Source organism: Primulina tabacum, chromosome 8, assembly GCF_025594145.1.
Source record: "Primulina tabacum isolate GXHZ01 chromosome 8, ASM2559414v2, whole genome shotgun sequence".
NCBI classification, from domain to species: domain Eukaryota; kingdom Viridiplantae; phylum Streptophyta; class Magnoliopsida; order Lamiales; family Gesneriaceae; genus Primulina; species Primulina tabacum.
The window spans coordinates 37358706-37369901 of record NC_134557.1 but is presented as its reverse complement, the minus strand read 5'-3'; the positions used below and the strand labels follow the sequence as shown (position 1 = coordinate 37369901).

The following is an 11196-nucleotide window of genomic DNA, read 5'->3' as shown; positions in this document are numbered from 1 at the left end:
CTCGGATGTTGGGGAATAAGAGGCTAGGCCTTGCATGGTTCATCTGGGGTCAGGTCAGGGTCATGATTTGAGTCATGGAAGAGTCCTAGACACGCTAGGACTTGGAAATAAGGGGCCGGGAGGAGTCCTTGCCAAGAAGGACTCCACCCGAGAGCAAGGATAGCGCGCAGGTTGACAGTTGGGTTAGGGGAGAAGTGGCTCGGCCATGGGGCTCTAGGCTGGTCTGAGCTAGGTCCTTAGGGTCCTAAGAGGGTGCAAGACTGGTCTGGGCAGGGGCTGGGGCGGCTCGGGTTGCTGCTGGCTCGAGAGGAACGTGAGAAGCAAGGGAGCACCATAAACACACGTAAGTTGCTGTCATGTAGTCCAGTGGTTCGCAGCTCGGGTTCTAGGGGCTGGTTTGGTCTGGGTCGAGTCTGGGCGCTGTCCAGGGTTGGTGAGGGTCCTAGGTGATCGTTGGTTAGGTGGATAGAGGAGTCCTAGTTGGCTAGGAGTCTTGGTAAGGTGGTAAGTGTCACGCACAAAACATGCAGATTTTGGGTTCAGTTTCAGGAAGGTTTTTGAGCGGGCCATGGCTTGTTTTACGGGCTGGGATTGCACAGTAGGGTCCCTAGATGGGTTGGCTAGGTTTTGGATCAAGGTGGCTCGGGCATGGCTCGGGTAAATTAGGAGATGGCTCGGTGTGTTCGTCGAAGGGTCAAAAACGAGATTAATTAAGGCCAAAATTGATTCCGTGGGTCCACGGGGGTGGCTCATGACATGAAAGGGTAGAATAAATAATAAAAAGGCTATGTAAAAATTTGGGATCAAAATAACGAGTTTTGGATTTAATCGGGATTTAATCGCCGCACGAAACGCTAATTAACGAGTTAATTGAAAAGCCTAGTTTTATGCTTCATAAAATTATGAAAAATTAGGTTTAAGCTTAAATAATTATTAGAAGTCTGAGTTTTTAATTTGGGTATTTTATATTAAGGTTTGGTTTAATTCGGGATTAAAACGCATTAATACGTCACATTTAAAGATTAATTTAAAAGTTATCGAATTAAGCTAAATAAAAATATGAGAAAATTCATGTAGGCTTAAATAATTATTTGAGACAAATTAGAGTCAATGGAATTAAGAAAATGTCAAAAACGAGAAATTTTACGTCTAGGGGTAAAACAGTCATTTTACACATAGAAATTAGTAAACGTCATGGCAGTGTCCTGAAGGCTGTTTTATATGCTAACATGATTATTTTAAATGTTTATGGATGCTTTTATAATTTCATATGCCAAAATGTTATTTTAAAATGATTATGAATTTTATACGTTTATGGATTTTTATGTCAAAATGTTTATTTTAAATGTTTACGATTTAATATGTTAAAATGTTGATTTTAAACGTTTATGGATTTTTATGATTTAAAATGTTAAAATATTCATTTTAAATGTCTATGGATTTTTATGATGAAACGATAACGTTAAAAGACATGTTGCATGCTTGGTTTAAAATAAAAAATGTTATATGCATGATTTTTATTAAGTGATGATAACATGTTGAAGGATGTGAAAGGATTGTGACTAACACGATGATATGTTGGAGATATCGTGAGGGTTATGGTCTCAGTGGGAGCCCGACGATCATATTTCCTTGGATACCGGATATGTATATGATGATATGATAATACGTAAGGCCAGGGCCCAGTTGACCGGTGAGAGTGTTGCCGGTGTCCCCCGTCGCCCAGTACTGTGGTTACATGTAGATGGATCCATCGCCTAACACGTATATGAAAGTCACAATCAACGATCTGAATTCAACAAACACGTATATGAACATGAATATGAATATGTATATGTTGACGATGATATGTATATGTTTATGAAATACGAAAATGTTTATGATTTTACATGTTTATGAAAATGTTTTTATTTAAAGTTTTATGCATCATGAAAATGTTTACGAAAATGTTTAAGTTTATGCATCTTCATGAAAACGATATTTTAAGTACAAGTATTTTTCACTGTTATATGTTAACTGTATTACGTATTACTCGTTATCAAGAATATGACGTGTTGAGTCTTTAGACTCACTAAGTGTGTATGATGCAGGTGATTATGATAATATGTTAATGGAGGTCTTGATGGTTGATTTGACTGGACTAGAGGTGCACATAACCCGAAGACCGACGCTAGTTTTTCGCACTAGTTATGATTTATGATTTTAAGTAATGTGAAAGATATTTTTTCGACGTTTTATTTGTGAGTGGTTTTCGAGAGGTTATAGTATGGGCTATACTTTCAAATGTTAGTTGGTTGATTTATTTTAAAATGATGTCAAAAATATTTTATGCTTGTGTATGCAATTCGGCCGATGCTATGTGAGGTTTAAAAAAAAAATTCTAGTACTTTTTAAGTAAACGAATAAGCAGACGTTTCACGAAGTCTCTATTTCAACTATGTCCATACTCAATCTGGCAATGACAATAGCGAATAGACTATGTCAATATACAGCTCAATTCAAGGTCTGTTCTGATCAATACGCAAATCAATACATATTTTGATCAATAATCAATATCATACGATACAATCTCAATTGCTATTGAATCTAATCAATACTAATCTACTGCTATTTCGACGGCATAGGAACACAGTCTCAGTAATCCCGTCAATCTCAATAATAACAGATCATAATCTCAAATCTATACAATCTCGATCATATTCATTCAGAAAATCATAACAATTGTATATACAGTCTGTTCTTCGATCTGATTCCAAATATACACTGATCAGTATACCCAGAACATATAAGAATCATCAACTCTCAATTCATAATCAGTAACGATGCAAATCTGTTATCAATCTCAATCGATATCTTCCGAAAATCATAACAATTACATTAACAGTCTGTTCTTTAATCTGACTTCAAATATACGATGTCTACTGTATCAAAAACATCATATCTGATTCACATTCGATTATGACATAACATAATTTTAAATCATGTCTAAACGTAACAAAACTTACGTCCAGTTATAGCCTGCGTCGATAGGAACTCAGTACTGAACTCGGATTTCCAATCAGACGGACGGATCGCTTGTAAATCAAATTTCTACCATTCAAGGAACTTTGAAGCTTTTCCAGGGAATTCCCTTCGTTTTCCTCCCTTGAATCTAAAGGAATTGCATCAGTTATATATATATCAATGCATGCAAAGGACGTGTGGCTCATTCTTCAACACACACGTTTCACCGCAGGTGCGCTCATCTTTGGACCGCGGGTGCGCTCAGCGTACTGATCCACATCCATTTTTCAGAAACAAGGACCGCGGGTGCGCTCACTTTTATACCGCGGGTGCGGTGGACTTTCTGCCCCAACACTGGCGCGGGTGCGGTATCTCCTGCAATATACTTCATAATTTCATTTTTTTAAAAAAAACTTTTCTCGGTGTCCCGATTGATCCTCTCATAATCCTTTCAACTCATCAATCACTAATTGCAGATTAACAGATAAAAATCTCGGGCATTACAAGTATGATATTATTCACTTGTTAATACTTCTCTTAAGTCAAGAGCAATTATTTAAACTAGTTACTCTGCACACGATCGCGTGTGCGTACAGTTTTTTTTTATCATTATTGATAGACTAAAATGAAATTTGACAAATTATGGAGGGACTAAATTGATATTTGAATTGTTGAAATAAAAAAAATAAAAATAAAAATGTGTTGAAATTTAAAAACTAAAACAAAAATGTAATATTAGTATCATATGAGGGTGAAGTTGGAAGAAAATTTTGGTGTCCTTCCTAGATGGTTACTGTCGTGTCCTCAACTTTAATAAAATAGAATATATATGTCCCAAAATTCAACCATTCCCAAATTTACTTATGTTTACAAATATAATTTTCTGGATGGGTTTTCGAGGAGATGATATAGTTAACGTATTTTGATATTGCGAATATTAGTTTGGATAAATAAATAAGTTTTTTGACATGGTTTCATTCTTCTCCCGTTTAAATAAAATGTTCGGTTTTGGAAATATAATTCGATATCTAAATAGTTTTACCTCGGCTCGATTCGTTTTTCTACTAAAATTGTTCGATTATTTTGGTTCGAGTTTATTCGATTTGGACAATTATTAAAATTAGTAATTAAAATCAGTTTTCGGTTCAAATATCTTTGGATATAAACTACCAACATGTAATGAAATTTGTTTTTGAAGTATATATTTTTGAATTCAAGAATCTATAGGGTAAGATAACATTAGAATCAGCTGCAACCACAAACGTTCGAAGCATGATTTGTACCCTTGATTGAACCTTGTGATTGTGTCTTCCTCATCTTCACCTCATTAAGAACATATCTAGCCCACTCGGAGAAATAGCTCTCATTATGACCAATCCTGCTGTTCTTGAACATCGACATGCAATGACGATCATCCTCGGGATACGGGCATCGATCGCCTACCGAGTCCCGCCACGCCCCCTCGTGTTTCATTCCAGACCAACTAGCTAGCCAGTGGTACACGAATTGCCCCATTCCGGCTAGCTCCAGCCACCCTTTAGGGAAAAACTCCATCACACTGCTGTTTCTATCCATTAGTATCATGTTGGACAGTTGAGCTCCATGTGGAGATATTAGAATATCAGCTGAGCTCATCACTTTTACCTGTAAAAAAGACAATAGTTATTTTCAAGATTTCAGTTACCATATAAACTTCGTCGCCCCATTCAAGCTACCTCGATGCTTATACATATGACCTAGCTCCATTCCTCATAAACATAGTCATCCCGATTGTGCGAGACGGAATCCCCTCCGAGCTGACATTGCAATACACCCTAGAGTTGCATCTCATTAGATCATACACTTCCATTCTCTTCTCTCTTGACATCCCACCTTCGTTGTGCCTCATAACAACAGCTTCCTCGAGACAAGCCGGAGCAGTATCATTGCCATCGAATTCGTTTCCATCAAAAGTTTCGATATAAATTCGTGTATTGAACGTGGCTGCCAAAAGGGTTCTCAACCATGGTGCCATATCAGTCCTTAGTTCACCCCAATGGTACAAAATCCATCGTCTAGGCCGAACCGTGCATCGGTTATTGATGTGCCACGCTACAAATGGCATTACCGCCATGGTTCGCCGGAACGGTCGTGTTGCGACCGGAACGGCCGTTCCGGAATGGGAACGGCCTTTGCTGTTCCAAAGTTCCGGGGTGGGTAGGTTGATGGCTTGTAGCGGCGTTTCGTATACCGAAAACGGCGATATAACGGTGGAAAACGGAGATGTAACGGTGGAACGGAACCGGAACGCAATTCGCGACGGTTTTGTCTTGAACCGTCGCTACTAGCGACGGTTTTATGTATGTAGCGACGGTTTTATTTAACCGTCGCCGATTTAACATTGGCGACGGTTTTATTAAAACCGTCGCTAATATCGCTACTATAGAGACGGTTTGAATTAAAAAAAAATAAAGATGATTTAAAAAAAAATAAAGGTTTTAATATGCAACACAAGACACTGATCATGGGTATCGTCCTGGGATAGAAGAAAAACGTCGCTTTTTAGCAAGTTTGACAGGGTTCTCGAGTGCTGAAGATGATGAACATTTTAGTGGATCTTCAGATTCATATATGCGTGTGGAAGAGGAAATAAAAAATTTGGGCTTGGGGGGTCACCATCAATTTCAGTTTGGAGATGATTCGAGAAATTACCATTGGAGCTCTCAAGATTTTGGTCGTGGTGCCATTGGATATAATGAACCTAGACTTTGGGTATTCTCATGGTTCTAGGAATAATCAATTTGAGAGATTTTCTAATAGTTGCCGAAATAGATATCATAATCCTCAAGCACCAGCAGTCACTGGTATTAGACATGAAGGTCATGGTTCTATATCTTCAAGTGAGGCCAATAATTCTTTTGGACATCAAGAATTTGGAGACTACCATCGTCGTGACGATACATTATTAAATTCTCCCTTATTACACCATATACATTCAGTTTCAAATCCACTATTCAATGCATATCCACCAGGACAATTTAACACTGGTTTATATCAGCAACCATATGGTGGAGATCAATTTTCTCAACTGAATCCCGAAGAAGAATACACTAATGATTTTGTTCCTCCACGTCATTCCTCATGGTATTAGTCTCGATGATATAACATTTACAGGTACCTTTCTATATAAATGTTTGTTTTCATCAACTTATATTTCATTTCTCATTGTTATTTTATTATCATATGATATGAATAATTTAATAAGCTTAACATTAATTTCACTAGGAATATTGGAAAGCAAAGCAACTCGGTTGATGTGAGATGGTGAATCTTGAGTCTTCTTCCCGCTGCATCCCGCGACCGTTCCGCGAAATTTCATTGTAACTGGAACGGTAGCATCCGTTCCGATCTCCGCGACCGCGACAGCGAACCATGATTACCGCAGATAAACCGTGCCATATGTTAGAGTAGTCATAATGGTTGTATGACACGAAGGTGATCTCTTTCATTAGTGTGGCATTCTGAGGCAAGGCTTCGGGCCAAGCAAGCGCATATGAATTCCACGATCCCTCGTGCTTGTTACGTCCCTTTAGGCATAAAACCTTGCCTCTGGATGATTTGGAAGGGAAGTGCTGGTATTGATCAACCTCGCCTTCTTCATGTGTATCATGCAAAGAACTCATAAACCGTGTGTTTCCTTTCGTAGCCGAACTTGCGAAAGTCCTTTAACGGGAGAAACGTGACTGACTCGCGGAGCTTGGCCGACAAAGATTTCAGTGCTTGTTGACACTCGTGGACATCCGAAAGAATCGAGTTCGGGGCGGGTTCATTGCCACTGGTACATGAAACTCGGCAACGTTTGTAGCGACCTGATTTGGAAAAAAGCGAAGAACCCGGCGATTGAGGCAGCAAGATAGATTAAGGAGCGTCTTCGCGACACTTTGTGATTGGATTTGGGTAGAGGATTTTCTTTGTGTTTGAAGGATTCTTGCAATTGTAAAGTTGTTTTGTTCATAGCTTGAATGTTGAGCCGAAGAGGAATTGAAAGCAGTGAAAGAGGACGTAATTTGAAATAATGTCTGAATAATTGGGGTGTCTAAATTTCTTGATTAAATAATTTATATAGCATCAAATATGACTCACGTGGCATGGATTAAGGTCGTGAATTCCATGGGCAAACATGAATGTCTCGATCGGCCGCATGCAAACCTACAATTCTTTCATGCTTTTGAAGGAATTCTTGGCTAAGTGCGTAGCTGCTCTTTTTCATGTGGATCATTCGTGGAACTCATGAAATATATTTTTGCTTATTTTTGGGCAAAAAACAAAGAAAAACACCATAAGAAAAGAGGACAAGAAGGCACAGAGAAATAGCTTTGCGCTTAAAATCCATAATATCAACATATTCGGTTTGATCTTTGAGGAGATGTCCAACAAATTGGTAATGTATACTTATGATCAATCGATCATACCTTCAATTCCATGTCAATACTTTCTTGAGCAAATCTGTCACACAGCGTTTGTCTAGTGATAATTCTCATTTCGTGTGTGCTTTGCACCTATCATTAATTTAAAATCATATCATATATAATTCGAATGTCATTTCTTGTAAATAAAAAATGTTGTGACACTTAATTGTAAGGGTGTCAGTTCGGGTAGGTTAGACGGGTTGGGTCGGGTTCAGCAATAATACTATTCAAAAATTATCAAACCCGAATCTGAGCCAACCCGAAAACTTTGAACCCGTACCCGAACCCGAATCAACTCGATTAACCCGATTTTGAATTTTTTAAAAAGAAAATTAAATAAAATTCAAAAAAAAAATTTAATTTAAACACATAATAACAAAATTTCACTTGTATATAAGATTTAAATTAGAAAAAGTCTGATGGTAGAAAAATAAAATATATTTACTAAATCAAATAAACAATTGTTTAAAAAATAAAAAATGTTCAAAATAAATATTAAATTATGAAAATTTATGATATAAATATATAATAAATTTTTTTTCATATATACAATATATAAAAATATAGATAATATTTATTAATTATATTTTTGTTAAAAAAAATTAAAATTTTCGGGTGAACTCAGGTCAACCCTGGTTAACTCGAACCAACCCAATCCTATCATTTTTTTTAGGTCAGCTATCGGGCCCAACTCAATTAGACCCGACCGAAAACCCCAAATCAAACCTTGAATTTTTTCGGATTGAACCATGTCGAGTTGGTGCATCTTGATTTTGGCATCTGGTTAATTGTATGGTGATAACGATCTTCTTATGGAATAGCAACAAGCTTTTTAAGGAAAAGGGATAGAAGTCTCGGTTTTTTATTTACTTTTTTTAAAAAATACCATATGGGTTGAATTTCTTCAGTCTCCAGTTATCTTCACCTCCAACAAACTCAACTCTACTATATCATCATCTCCTCCGGTCACGAAATACTCTCCCAACTCAACTTCCATCCACCCTTCGCTCTCCACTTCGACAACTCTGTTGTTGTCCTCTGTTTCCGCGACATCTTCTGCCTTTCTAGGCGCTCTCGCCTTCGTGTTCTATCTGGGTCCAAAAACACTCTACGTTCGTCCATCTCAAGCCCCTTGATTCTAACACAAGTTTCGGCAGGTAGGCACTTGAATCCATACCTTCTGGTCCTGAAACTGAACACAAGGTAAGCTGCATAGCATGGTTTGTGCCAAAAGATGGCATTTTGCTGTTTATACAGCCACGAATTTCCAACAACTCTTGTAATGTTGCATGTAATGTACTTTTCCCATCGAAAACGTCTTGTCACAGTCCTCCTCCTTTGTTCACTTCATTGTTTTTCGATTACAGCACGCCCAATGGGGGTATTTTTTTTAAAATAAAAAATAAAAAGAATAAACGAAACCCAAAATAATGAAGAAATTAACAAATGAAGGGACAAATAGTAGGGGGAGAACAAATTGCTCTTGCTTAGAAGTTGAGAATATCAACACTTAATGGAAAAATCCCAAGATTTTTACTTTCTGTTTATCTTTCGTCTATATCAAACACACTTGACAATAATCAAATTTTTGGGAGGCCTGTCCTTTGATCTGTCATCCCAATTTCTATACATAATATAATAATCATTGTGTGAAAAAACTCTCATCTTGTTGAGACTTCTCAAGACATCAGATACTGAACAAATCCAATCCGAAAATTCATTGACGAATGGCCGAATCCCGGGTTCCGCAGGAGTATCTTGACAGAAATAATCTCGCACTACATGAAATTGATCTTGTTATAGAGGAAGAGCCTGTCAACAATCTTTGATCGGATACTTCTCTTCTCACGGCTGTCCTGATGTCGGATTCTTTCGTTTCAACCAGTTCTTGAGCCGAATCTCTGTTAGATTGCGCCGGAAGGTAATGGAGATTGCATCACTGATCATCGATGCTGATAACCAATCCATTGAAACTGATCTTCTTCTTGGTTGAATCTCATCTAATCCACCATTGGCATCATCTAACTTCAATCCAATTATATCCCGCGATTCGTTCTCGTCCCCAATCCTTATCCGCAGCTCGTAAGCTTGATCCTCTGATCCTCTCCTGACTTCCCTGTCACTCTCCGAAAATCCAGCCCGGCTAGTTTCCTCCGCTAGGCCGGAATTCTGAACAACCAGTTCCTCTGATGGTATTATCGCTATGTTGTTCACAATTCCGGCCCGGCAAACGGGGCAGTTCGTGTGCGAATTCAGCCAAGTATCGATGCAAGGAATATGAAAAGCATGACTACACTTAGGCAACAATCTAAGAGTCTCGTCTTCTTGAAACTCATTCAAACAAACAGCGCAATCCGTGCCTTCAACGAGGCCATTCCCTTTCTTATACTTTACAATCGCAATTTTGCTGATAACAGATGGCTCGAGACCCACGGTCCTGATATACCAGAGGTAATGATCCACCACGGGCCCTTGTTCGGCATCGAGAAAATCATTCGGGCCTAGCTCTTCTTCCTCCCGCCGCGGTGGTTCCCGTCTCCTCCTACTCAAGCTGCGCCAGTTCAGATTAAAGAACTTGTAGATGGTGAAGCAAGAGAAGAGAAAGAAAGAGGTGACCAAGATGGCTAAGGTGATGACGAGAAAAAGAGACAGCCTGGAGGTATGGTCCGAGCTGCTATAACCACCGGCGAACTCCGGCGGTGGTGGGAACAGAAATCAATACAATTGGAGATGCGTAAATCTAAACATTTGGATGGGCATATTCCAGACGGCCGGTTTGTTGTGGGATCGCAGAATAGCTCGCATGATCGGGCTGTGGTTTCAGAAACATCGGATTCATTCAGCAATTTTCTGAGGCGAAACACCATGGGAGGTTTGGTGTGAAATAAGAAGATCATTTTGGCCGATTCTTGAAGATGGTGTGGCGTTGATTTGACTCTTTGTGTCGTCTAATGTTCTGGGCGGCTGACGTTTTCGGGCTTGGATTGGAGGAGCGGTTTCTGGGCCAGCCCGAATTGATAAATTCTTTTGGTTTTAGGCGTTAGGTGTTCGTTGGATGGATGTAAAATCTTTTGGTTTAGGAGTTAGGTGTTCGTTGGATATATAATTAATTGTTTGGCTAAAATTATTTGAGAAAACTTATAATATTTTATATTTTATCGATTGTAATGATACGTGAGACGGAACAACTATTCTAATATTTATAATAAAAATTAATATTTTTGACATAAAAAATAATATTTTTGACATTTATAACTCAAATAAAATATGTCTTACAAAATTATCCGTTTTATAAGAATTTTTGTGTAAGAAAAAAAAGTCTCAAGTATTAAAAGGTTTGGTATTATAAATCTTTGTTTGATTATCATCATTACAAAAATGTGATTATTATTAGAATAATGCAAATAATTTGTTGCGTCGAGAAATACAAGTAATATTGATTTTGATGATAACAAAATTTGTTATTGTGTTTATAACATATTTACTCAAATGTGTAATTGTTAGCTCAAGTTGGAAGTTAGAACTCGAATTTAGCCAAACTGAAAATCTAGTGAGTTTCAATTTTTTGATGATATCGCACAGCTCGGTAATGCAAATGACATACCGTCAAAACCACTGGACAGAAACCTCAATTTGTGACAAGTTGTATTTCACGTTAGTTGGGTTAAATCGGATGTTATCTGGTCAAACTGATGGTTGCAAGACCAAACTGAGGTATTTTGGTACGCCTGATCAGTTCGGTAAT

The 11196-nt window shown here is 38.0% G+C and overlaps 2 pseudogenes; both read right to left on the bottom strand.

The window, feature by feature from the left end:
• Positions 1–4228: 4228 nt before the first annotated feature.
• On the bottom strand, positions 4229–6900 carry LOC142552517 (uncharacterized; annotated as a pseudogene).
• A 1997-nt stretch (positions 6901–8897) lies between these two features.
• On the bottom strand, positions 8898–10547 carry LOC142554040 (uncharacterized; annotated as a pseudogene).
• Positions 10548–11196: the final 649 nt, after the last annotated feature.